The 12,870-nt window shown below is 43.9% G+C and overlaps 1 protein-coding gene across 1 annotated transcript in view; it reads right to left on the bottom strand.

Moving 5' to 3' along the window:
• shank3b (SH3 and multiple ankyrin repeat domains 3b) overlaps positions 1-11,089 on the bottom strand; it is an 82,896-nt gene extending 71,807 nt beyond the window's left edge. Inside the window, exon 1 of the mRNA XM_050037848.1 lies at positions 10,980-11,089. The gene's annotated coding sequence lies outside the window, so the exon portion shown is untranslated. The remainder of the gene's footprint in view (positions 1-10,979) is intronic.
• Positions 11,090-12,870: the final 1,781 nt, after the last annotated feature.

Raw genomic sequence — 12,870 nt, 5'->3', positions numbered from 1 at the left:
AATAATTAGTATGAACATATATTTAAATTACCAAAAGGAAGCTAGCAAAGTGCAAAGCTCCATAAACAGGTGCCTGAGAAGAATCTCGAAAATCCATTGGCTAAACGAGATCACAAACGAAGATCTTTGGACGAAGACACAGCAAATACCAGCTAAAGATGAAATTGGACGAAGAGGATGGAAATGGATAGGGCACACTCTTCAAAAACCAATGTCAAACATCACCAGACAGGCTCTGACGTGGAATCCTCGGGGGAAGAGAAAGAAAGGTCGGCCAAGAACCACCTGGCGAAGGGATCTGCAGGCAGACACCAAGAAGATGGGATACACCTGGTCACAGATAGAAAAGAAAGCTAGCGATCGGGTACTCTGGAGGTCCCTCGTCAACGGCCTAAGTAAGTAAGTAACAATGCCTCCATCTGAGATGTGGCAGAGTAGAAATATAAAGTAGCACAGAATATGGCAGCAGGAGCTCAGACCATAGGGACTCGGGTTTGTAACCAGAGGGCCACAGATTCGAGGTCCCGTAAGGACCAAATATGGAGCATGGACTGGTAGCTGGGGAGGTGCCAGTTCACCTCCTGGGCACCACCAAGGAACTCTTGAGGAAGGCACAGAACCCCCAACACCTCCCTCGCTCTGACAGACCTCCATTTAATGCATATATAGGTCCTGTTTGTGCATCTGTGAGTATTTCAGTATTTATTTTATATCTAAAATAAGGTGCTTCAAACTTGTACTTCAGGACAGTACTCAACTAAATGTGCTCCACTGGCTGTAACATTAAAAAGCTGCGTACCTGTTAAAGCATCAGTGACAAAACTCCACTAATATTTTATATATATATTTTATGTGTAGGCTGTGGTAACACTCTTCTCTCTGTTACCTATTTTGGTCCAATCATTTTATAACAGCTAGAAACACTTTTGGATTATAAAAAATGAACCACAGTTTAGCTCAACCTCTAAAGAATGAAGAATGAGTAAAGAACAGTTTGGACCCGAGCTGGGAAACCTGTCATCAGCAGCTCGTGGCTGTCAGACACTAGTATTTCTTTTAAAGGAGATAGTAACTGAGGTCACCCTGAAACAATGTGTATTATTTTCTACAGAACAGATTTTAAAGTCCGCCTTTTGAAGAAACACTTGAGATTAAACGCCTCTGTGCCCACCTCCAGCTGTGGGATCCTGTTACAAGCCAAACCTCTTGTAAAAATAATCAGATTTAACGTGGAGTGGTTCTCACTGCCAGGAGCCTTTTTTTGTTTTGCCTCGAGGAGACGATACCTGGTCAAGAACAGGCTTTCGGGATCTCAAGCATCTCTCTGAGAGGATCACGTGAAACATGAAAGCAGCAGCACAACCAGGTCAAACCAGGCAGACACAGCTGACAGAAAACTAACAGCACATACGAATCTGAGCAGCACATTGAGGAGAACAGGAAGGTGCCTGGTTGGGTTTTCTCACAGGTGTCAAACTGTGTGGGAAACAAGAAATGATGCATTTTGTCAAACTGTAAAATTGTGTCATTTTCTGGTTTTTGCATCAGCGCTAAGTGGCTCTTGCCCGAGGAGCAGCAGCAGTTATATTGAAGAGAATCAACAGTGAGAATGTAGAAACATCCAAAGCTAAGAGCCCATCTCCACATGATCTCAACATGTGATGTGTATCTGAACATGTTGTCAGGATAATAACATCTGATTGCCATTAATTAGCATTCTCGTTATCTCGGTGCAATAATATTTAATATTTATAGGTTATATTTCTATATCTCAGCTGTGCTGTGCAACAATCAATCATGGAGTATCGCACTCATGTACTCATACACTCATACAGTATCTGTATAAGTGAAAGGTGTATATAGATTTTATTATCCATTATTTTATTTTACATTTTATCTCATATGTATTTATGTAATATTTTAACCCTTTTTTTTACCCTTGAGCTGCTGTAACACGTGAATATACCAGGTGGGATCAGTAAAGTCTCAGTTAAGTTACGTTACGTCACATTATGTTACCTTACCTTACCTTATGTTACATTACATTACCTTACGTTACGTTGTGTTATGTTACATTACCTTACGTTACATTGCCTTACGTTACGTTTCATTTCCTTACGTTACGTTATGTTACATTACATTACCTTACCTTACATTACCTTACGTTATGTTATGTTACATTACCTTATGTTACGTTTTGTTACGTTACATTATGTTATGTTACATTACCTTATGTTACGTTACATTATGTTACATTACATTTGTTACGTTACATTACCTTACGTTACGTTACGTTACCTTACGTTATGTTACGTTATCTTATCTTATCTCACATACTGTAGTGCAATATGTTGCAAAGTTGTGTAATTTTACCCAGGTAAGATTTTGAATGCAGGACTTTTACTTGTGACAGCATATTTTTTTCAGTGTGATAATACAACTAGTACGTCTTCCACCACTGTTCTTCATCACGTAATCAAAAACGCTAACACACAGAGGTGGGGGGACTCCAAGCCACACGACTTGAGTCAGATTCAAGTCACAAATTTGAGAACTTGAGACTTGGCTTGACATTGATTTAAAAAAAAAAAAAAAGAAAAAACTCGAATTGGCTTTAACCTGGTATTCATGGCTTGAGACTTGACTTAAAGGGATAGTGCACCCAAAAATGAAAATTCAGCCATTATCATTATCTATCTAAAACCAGCCGCCGGCCATTTGACCTGCTGAGTGTCAGGTGACACCATCAGCCGGCTTGAGTTGAGCTCAGACCGGCCAGTTCACACCGCTGAAACCTTCTAGAACAGTTTTGTCTCGTCACAAATTTTTGGTCTGAACTGTGCTTTAGGGCCTTTCATGCCTACAAACCATAGACCGTAAAAAAAAAATGGCTGTAGCTACCGTGACATCACCCATTGGTTTGTGGACCCCCGTTCTGAAACTTCAAGTTTGGCATTACAGCTGTCTGGAGCCAGATTTGACGATATTTGGTGGCTCAAAGTTACGTATAATTAAGGGTGGGCCTTTTTGAGTGACGGAATGTCTGCAGGTCGTGTCTTTGGCTTCTCGGTCAGATCCACCCCTCACTCCACATCGGCACATTCTCGCCCAAATATGGTCACTTCTGGCTACTAAAACTCAAGATGGCGACGGCCAAAATGTCAAACAAATGGGTGACGTCACAGTAGCTACGTTTATTATTCTTACAGTCTATGACGTGTTCCCTATGTAGATATAAATGTCTCATTGTCAGGTAACGAGCACACAGCGATTCTTATTTTCAGGTGATTATACATAAAGGAAAACACACTGATTATATTATGTTCCATTTCCGTCAAAATATCCCCCTAAATCCTACACACTGGACCTTTAACATATATGTATCATCTGTAAATCCTGCACACTGGATTTACTGTAAATAGACATGTATACTGCACACAACCACCCACTGCATGTATATACAGTAATCTATTACGATACCCGCTCTCTTTTTCTTCCTGTGCACTATTTAGATTACTTACAGAAGCACTAAGCGTGTATATAGATGTATGTTGCTTGTTACGGATATTTAAACACCTGTTTTACACCTCTTTGTACGTACATAACATGTTTTATTTTCCTTCTTGTTCAGCCTTGTTGTCCTTGTTTGTAGTTTATGTTTATTATAATGAGAGCAAATTAAAACTGAAGACATATAAACTGTATGTGTTCACATACTTGGTCCACAAAGCTGATTCTGGTTGTGAGTTCAGTCTAATCTTGGTGTTAAAATGACCCTTTAACTCACATTAATTCAGGACTCTTACTGTTAATTAGCGACGATTTGCTGAGCTCCCTTCCAGCAGTTTCTACCATGCAGTGAAGTCGAGGAGTCGTTTGACTACATTTGCATTCATCATGTGTTCACTGCTCACGTCGCTCGGAATCTAAACCATCTGATCCTGATAAGCGCCGCTCAGGTGTGAAGAGACGTCGATCTGAAGCCGCCCAGTTGTGGACAGAAGCTTTTCACTGTGAGGTGTGAACAGGATGTGTGTGCCCTGAAAATGTAGCTCTCTTGGCCATTACCATGGTAACCAATGGCAGGAGCTGATAATACACACTGTATTATCATTGCGCGCACACATGCGCACGTGCACGCGCAAACACACACAGACACAGACTTTATCTTGTCAAGTTTCTCACATCACTGGGAACCTAAAAACTGAGGCAGATCTGTTCTGTTTCTTTCTCTTCACATAGGAGCAAAAACTAAAGTCCTATAATCCCGTCAGCGCCCCCTACAGGTCCAAATCTTCACCACAGCCATCAGCAGTCAAGTGTTGGATGAACCGAACGACGTACTGATGATCAGGGCTGGAGTTCGACTGCATTTTATTGAATCCAAATCCAGTAAAAAATGACCTCTACTCACATCTGAGTTGTTCAGAATCACTCGTTCAATGATACTAGCTTTAACTTAAATCTGCAATTTTTGTTTTGGCCACTTGGGGGCAGAAACAATACAACAACTTACTCGCAAACAGTTTCTTACAGCAGTCACAGACCAACATGATGATTCATTAGGATGAATTCAGACTGATGAATTCCATACAAAATTTTAGCTCTGTGTTTGGTCTCCACCACCTCCTGAGGGAACTATCTGACTCACTAGCTGCTAAATGCTCTGCTGTGTTCACCAATTAGCCTCAAAAGGCCCAGACTCACCAAACTGACATCAAAGAACTACTGGCAGTTAAGACGGGCTGTTGCGTCGCCTCACGTTGCCTGTGTCTCGGTTAAAATGTTGCACCTGAACACACCGCAAACACTCAAACCAACACTCAACCAGCACGTACATTCTGCACCTGCGTCAGAGGAAATAACTCCACAACAGCAGGTGGCGTTAGTCTGTATTCATCATTCAAAAAGGGAGATCTGGAGACCAACAGGACAGATTCAAGATGCTAGTTAGCCAGTTAGCACGTTAACAACACAACCCGAACAATGTTGACCATGCGCTAGCGAACAATAACACGAACAATTATGAAATGTTTCTGCAAAACAGCTCGATGACTAAAAACAAAAATCTTGCCCGATATAACAACTTTGTTTTGCTCACACTCCCTCGCGACTTCAGTTGTTTGCTTTCCTTACATCCGTTTCTCTTCGTGTGCACTGAGCTCAACAGCCAATCAGATGGATTCTTTACTGACGTGATGAATTGGCTTAAAATGGCTGATAACAATGACAATGGCTGACTAGTGCCAACACGGAGGTACATATTGCAAAAACTAGGGCGACAGACACTCACTGATGGACACTGACCAACGACCAACCGTCAGCTTGGTGTGTCAGGGCTCAAAGGCTCAGTGTCCACATAGCATCTTTTTTTTGTGTGTGTTTTTGAGTGCCAGTGGCTCCAGAATTTGTATGGAGCCACTTAGAGAAAATATCCGACATTTTTGTGCAGCTGCTTCGAGCGCTTCTGGTTGAAAATCACTAATCAAAAAGTGTGTCATCACTGTCGCCCCTTCAATGTCTATCCCAAGCAGTCAGTCAGAAACAAAGAAAGAGAGGCTCGTCTGTGTCAGCAGATCGGCGGACACTGAATGTTGCTGCTGAGTCGTGTCCTTTTATCACTGTGTGCATTGTAAGCTTGTAATTAACAGTGTAGTCAGCCCTCTGTTACATTAAGGACGGGCGTGAGCACTCAAGCACTCGTTCCAAGGATAATCGCAGCCCAACCTCCCACGCGTGAACATGACTATATTTTTAAAGGAAATGGGTAAAATCTTATTTCATTGTCGCTCTCTCTCTGTTTATCACAAGACGAACTCTGCAAGAGTGTGAGCTCCACATCCCCTGCACACACAAACACAATGACAGAGCTAACTGTTAGCTCCACATAGCTAACGTTTCTTAGCAGGTAGTAACGGGACAGAGTCGAGCTGTTTGTTGGGACCATTAAACTCCTCCATGTGGGATGTTACCTGGTGCTTCTGTGTTAGCTCATGCTAACCAGGCTAATGCTGAACAGACCGGGAGGAGAGCAGCGTGGAGACGGTGCTTCGGTGCTGCGTCTCACAGTAACCGTAGTGACAGATAGTGATTTAACTTGTGTTACATTTGAATAATAATGTAACAGGCTAATTGTTCAATAAATTAATTTCGAATTGCACTTATTTTCTGTTGTTGGCCAACTGACATTCCTAATCTAGTGTTGTGTCGTTCACGAACGAATCATTCAAAAGAATAAATCTGTTGAGTGAACGTACTGAACTGAATCACTTCCGGAACTGTTTCGTTCATCTCTCAGTTCAGTTGAGCTCAGCAGTGAGCATGCAGGCCAGGAGTGGAACTGCCAATTCGGTCCGTGCAAACGATAAATCACTCGCGAGTTGCGAGGCAGCCAGGGTGCAGGGGAGGGACTGCCTACCATGTGACGAATCACTCAGTGAACGAATCCCTCGGTGAACGACGTAACCCGATCCCTGAGTGTATCAAATCATTTCTTCTCAGCGATACACTTTCATAGGGACCGTTTTCTCCAAGCTAACAGCTAAGGGGGTGATCACACAGAAATGAGAAGCTAGAGACGCAGACATTTCAAAGACGCTTGAAACGCTGGAAGCGCTTATTCAATGCGCACTAGCTACTGGCGTCTGACGCTCAAAAAGTTGAAAACATTTTAACTTTTCAGCATCTACGTGCGTCTAAAAAGAAGCGTCTAAAAAGACGCCAGAAAAACGCCCATCTAAAAAGATGCTTGAATGCCAGTTGGATGCGCCGTATCATAGGAAAACAATGGTTTTACTGCCGTCGTGTTTCCAGCGTTTCATCTCGGTGTGATTGCTCCCTAATGTAGCCAGGAGTCAAGCCACATGAACAAAATCACACACCTCCCCATTGTTTTAACAGACTTAGTTTCCAGATAAACAAACTTAAAGCGTTAGGCTGTCCAGAGATGAGACTCACCAGTGCAGATGCAGCAGCAGCAACAACAGAGAGACTGAGCACTAAACGATTCGGTGAACGAATCTTTTTAATGAACTGATTCTAGTGATTCAGTAACATCTAAAGAACTGCTTTGCCCAATCACATTCCTAATCTTGAATTTGTTTTTTGTTTTTTTTATACGAGGACTCAAGCGCTCCATAATTATTTAAAGCGAATACTCCAATATGGAAGTTATTTAAAACGCCCGTCCTTAGTTCACAGCATTATGATAGCGTCCTAAGTGATGGTAATGTCACAATATTGTCACAGAAAAAATAAATACACACAGCGCTTCATCAACATGTGTAAGTACATGTGTAAGTTTCACACAGAGCGCAAATTAGCTTTAAAATACGCTGCACTTTCTTCGTGGAATAACTTACAGAAGGTCCTGAAACTGTCTGAATTTCAGTCAATTTTAAACAGTCGAGAAAAAAAACACTCCTGGTCAATGTGTTGCTACTTAAATTTTCACTGTAATCGTTTCAGAAAATTGTACATATTTATTTATTTAACTTTTTGTGTGTGTTGTATTTTAACTGAATGTTGTGCCAGGTTACTTTTTAAATCTCAGTAAGACTTTTACCTGGTTAAATAAAGGACATATATATTTTATATGGAGCACTGGGATGAAGCGCTCCCCAAACGTTGGTTGAACAGACGCCCTGACTGTGTTTGTCTGTTGTTTGCTGCTGAGCAGGTCGTGCTCAGTGAAACTGACACTATGAGAGCACTGAGAGTTAACCAGGACAGTGAAGTTACAGCCGGACACAGAAACATTGAGCTTAAACTCACTATCAAGCTACCTGAAGCTGAGAGGAGCCGCAGATTTAACTCGCAACACATTATTATTATAAACACAGACATTACAGCCGTGGCTTTATCTGATCTGTACTGAGCTGACCTCACCTTATTTTTCATGAGAACTATTAAATTTATTATAAGTTTATTTTGGTGCCCAGTGCAGAGTAAACACTGCCAATTTATTGACTGTATGTTATCTGACATAGCAACAGTTACTAAGGAAGGGGTGGTACGTAGAACATAGCATAAACGTAGGCAGTAGATTAAAAAGATGGCTGAGGCTGTCTGAGCTCATGTCAGTCATTTTTTATTAACAGTCAGTGGCAGGTCTTCACGATTATGAACACATGCTGCATCATGGGAAATGTAGTCCTGTAATTGTGCTTAAAGAATTAAAAAAAATAAAACAGGCTTGTTTGATTTTCCTCTCTGGTAGCCAGTGAAGCCGTTTCACCTCTGACCATCGAGTCACTCATGCATGCAGTCACAGTGGCGCTGAGCTTAACATGTTGCCATGACAACCATGTGATGTTAAAGAGTGTCAGCGCTGCAGCAGAAGAAGAAGAAGAAGAAGAAGAAGATGATCCACTTCCTGTTTGAAGTGTTTGATTTTGGGGGGGGGGGGCAGATCATCTCTTTAGATAGACGGTCTGAGACTACGGCCTACACACTCTCTCTGCTCAGCTTAGCTTACATAACACACACACACACACACACACACACACACACACACACGCACGCACACACACACACATACACAGACACACACCGAGGACGGTAAAGTGATGCTGGAGGAAATAGGAAATAAAGACAACCCTCAGAGAGAAGGAAAGAGACAGGAGGAGGGATAGAAAAGGAAATGAGAGAAAGAGGACACAAATTTAAAAAACATAAGAAAAGGAGGAGAGGAGTAAAGGAGGGGAAGCAGATGAAGGAGAAAATGAATAAAAGAAGAGAGGGAGGACACGGGAAAAGGGATCAGAGAAAGCAAAGGAGCAGAAGAAAGGAAAGGAAATGACAAGAGGAGAGAAGGAAAATGAGGAAAATGTAAAAGAAAGGGAAGGAAAGGGAGAGGCAGAGAGGAAGAGGATAAAGGTGGAAAGACACAAGTGGAGAAAGAGGAAGTGGAGAGGAAGGAACAGGAAAGAAGGACAGCGGAAAGGAGGGAAGAGGAAAGAGGAGACTAGGAAAGTAAAGGAATGGAAGCAAATGAGGAATAAGGAAAGGAAAGGAAAGGAAAGGAAAGGAAAGGAAAGGAAAAGGAAAGTGGAGGAAGCAAATAGAGGGCTGAGAGCATGAAAAGAAATGAGGAAGGCAAGGACAGGAAGGAAGTGAGGGATGAGCGAAGGAGATGAAGAGAAAAGGAAAGACGACGAGGAAGCAAATGAGGGACGAGGGAAGGAGATAAAGAGAGGAAGGCATGGAAAGGAAAGGATGGAAGAAAATGAGGGAAGGAGATGACAGGACAGAAGTAGAAAGAGGAAGAGATGAAGGGAAAGAGGAAAGGTGGGAAGGGAAGGAAAGGAAGAGGGGAGGGAGGAGAGAAAAGAGGGCAAATGAGGAGAGGTGGAAAGGAGAGGCAAGGGAAGGGAAGGAGGTGGAGATGAGGGATGAGGGAAGGAGAAAAAAGATGAGATAAAAGAGGAAGATGGGGAAAGGATGAACTAAGAGAGAGCAAGGAAAGAAAAGGAGGCAAACAAGGAAAAGAGGAAAGGAAATAAAGGGGATGAGTGGAGGGTGAGGAGAGGGAAGGAAGCCAATGACAAATGAGGGAAGGAGATGACAGGACTGAGGTCAAAGAAGGAATGGAAGAGAGGAGTGGAGGAGGAACAAGAGAAGGCAAAGAAGGAAAGGAAATGAGGAAAGGAGATATAGAGGAGATGGGGGGGCAAGGGAAGGAAAGGAAGTGTGAATGAGGGATAGGGAAGGAGATGACAGGACAGAAGGAAAAAGAAGACGAGATGAAAGACAGGATGGATGAAATACACAAGGACGGGGAGGGAAGGACAAACGAAGAGGGAGCAAGGAAAGGAAAGAAGGCAAACGAGGACAAGAGGAAAGGAAATGAGGAAAGGAGATAAAGACGAGATGAGTGGAGGGTGAGGAGAGGGGACGAATCAAATGACAGATCAAGGAAGGAGATGACAGGACAGATGGTGGACAGCAAAAAAGACAAGATGATGGAAAAGATGGAAGAAATGAGGGATGGGGGAGTAAAAGAAGGCAAAAGAGGAAAGGAAATGAGGAAAGGAGATAAAGAAGAGATGAGTGGAGGAGAGGGGGAGTGGAAATGAGAGATGAGGAAAGGAGATGACAGGACAGAAAAAAGACAAGATGCAAGAGGAGGGAGAGGAAAGGACGAATGAAGAGAGAGCAAGGAAAGGAAAGAAGGCAAACCAGGAAAAGAGGAAAGGAAACAAGGAAAGGTGAGAAAGACAGGATGAGTGGAGGGTGAGGACAGGGAAAGAAGCAAATGATGGATCAGGGAAGGAGATGACAGGACAGACGGAGGATAGCCAAAAAAGATGAGATGAAGGAAAGGATGGAAGAAATGAGGGATGGGGGAGGCAAAGGAGGAAAGGAAATGAGGAAAGGAGATAGAAAAGGTGAATGGAGGGGGGCAAGGGAAGGAAATGAAGTGGAAATCGGGGATGAGGAAAGGAGATGACAGGACAGAGGGAGAAAAAGACAAGATGCAAGAAGAAGGAGAGCAAGAAAAGGAAAGAAGGCAAATGAGGGGAAGAGGAAAGGAAACAAGGAAAGGAGATAAAGAGGAGATGAGTGGAGGGTGAGGAGAGGTAAGGAAGCAAACGACGGATGAGTGAAGGAGATGACAGGACAGACGGTGACAGCAAAAAAGACAAGATGAAGAGATGGATGGAAGAAACGATGGAAGGAAAGGGAAAGAAGGAGAGCAAGGAAAGAAAAAGAGGGAAGGAATGCAGATAGGACAGAAGGACAGGAAGGGAGGGAATAAGGAAAGGAGAGGAGGAGATGAGAGGATGACGACAGGTATGAAAAAAGGTAAAGTGCAAAGGTAATTTAGTCACGACTTTTAAAGTTACAGACCGGCAGCAAGTGACTGACACACACACACACACAAACATATCGCCAAAGCGACATTAGCCACACACACATGCATTCACTTTGACACACACACACATGACACACACACACGGAGCTGCAGAGAGACTCACCCAGAAGATCAGCGACTCGTTCTCCATGATGATAAACTGAAAAGAAAAGGAAGGGACTGATGGAGAGAGGTGGAGGAGAGAGATGATGGAGGATGGGAAAAAAAGAAGAAGAAGAAGAAGAAGAAGAAGAAGAAGAAGAAGAGGAAGAAGAGGAAGAAGAAGAGGAGGAGGAGGAGGAGGTGTATCTGGAGACGAAAAGAGAGAGAGAGAGAGAGAGAGAAGAAGAGGAGAGAGGAAGAGAGAGGGAGGGAGAGGCAGGATGAGTGGAAGGCTGGTCGGTTCAGCCCACACACTGCTAGCATGACACACACTCTGTGCATATGTGCGTGTGAGTGTGTGCGTGCGTGCACGTGTGAGTGCGCACGCTGTCTCCCACTCTAATGCGTGGGTTAGAAAACACACCTCTCCCTCTCTCTCCCTCTCCTGAGCGAGCGAGGGAGAAAAAGAGAGAGGGGGTAAGTAGCGTGGGTGTGGAGGAGCGGCCCCGTCGCCATGGCAACGATGCAAAAGCAAAAAAAAAGGGAAAAAAGGCATCCAAGCATCATCATCATCATCATCGCTGCTGGCCAATGATGAGGAGCCATAGTGCATGATGGGGGTGAAAAAAAATCCTTTCTTCAATCATTTCACCAAATGTTTGATTTCATGACATCGTTTTTTTTATATAAGTGGGAGCGACCAATCAGAACGCCACGTGGCAGCAGGAGTCACATGACCCCCGCCAGGAGATGAAGAGGGTGTTTTCCACATGTGAACCTCAGTCGGAGGCAGGAAGCTGAGGATCACTGACATCAGCGCAAAAACACTGCTCCACTCACATATACTGGTGCACATACCAGTACACACCAATACACACCAGTGTGTATACACACACACACACACACACACACACACACACACCAGTACACACCAATACACACCAGTATATACAGCACTACAAAAAGCGAACCAACACTGAAGGACCCTGAGGTGTTCCCAGACCAGATGAGATACGTAATCCCTCCAGTGTGTTCTGGGTCTGCCCCGGGGCCTCCTACCAGTGGGACGTGCCCAGAACACCTCTGACAGGAGGCGCCCAGGAGGATCCTGATCAGATGTTGAACCACCTCAACTGACCCCTTGACAACATGAAGGAGCAGCAGCTCTACTCCGAGCTCCTCCCCGTATCTCTAAGGCTGAGCCCAGACACCCTACAGAGGAAGCTCATTTCAGACGTTTGTATCCACGATCTCATTGTTTCAGTCACTACCCAGAGCTCATGACCATAGGTGAGGGTTGGGATGTAGATGGACCAGGAAGTCGAAAGCCTCGCCTTCCAGCTCAGCTCCCTCTTCACCACGTAAGGAGTGAAACTTCACCGATATTGAACCAGCTGTGTCAACGCAGTGTTTGGCTTCGCCCCCGTGCTGCTGCCAGCACCCGGACCTCCCCCTGCATCTGTGCACACTGCGATGACACAGAGCTGGTTGAAAGCAGCATGCGTATACATTCAGTCAGCTACATCTTCAGTAGCTAGCTAGCTAACCCTACACTTTTCAGGGTCTGATTTTGGTTTTGGAACAGGGAAGAAACGTATATCTTTTTCCAACCTCTCCAGGGAATGAGTATCATTAATACACGACGTGCCCCAGGCACAACATTTAGCTCCAAATCCACAAAACCAGCCTGAAAATGAAGGAAATCTGAATCAATGGAGCACAGCTGTGTTGTTGTGGGACCCGGCCTGATCCTACACTACGATTGGTCAGTCTGCCACCGGGGGCGGGACTTAGTGAAGGGTCAATTACAGTAACAACAATTTAATGTTCACAAACCAGAGCAACCAGTGGGTTCCCTGGGTAGTCCGGGTAAAGCAAAAATAAATGTGCGTCATAAGTTTGTCACGCCACAG

Source organism: Epinephelus moara, chromosome 24, assembly GCF_006386435.1.
Source record: "Epinephelus moara isolate mb chromosome 24, YSFRI_EMoa_1.0, whole genome shotgun sequence".
In the NCBI taxonomy this organism is placed as follows: domain Eukaryota; kingdom Metazoa; phylum Chordata; class Actinopteri; order Perciformes; family Serranidae; genus Epinephelus; species Epinephelus moara.
Note: the sequence above shows the minus strand (reverse complement) of the source record. Positions and strands in the feature narration are given on the sequence as shown.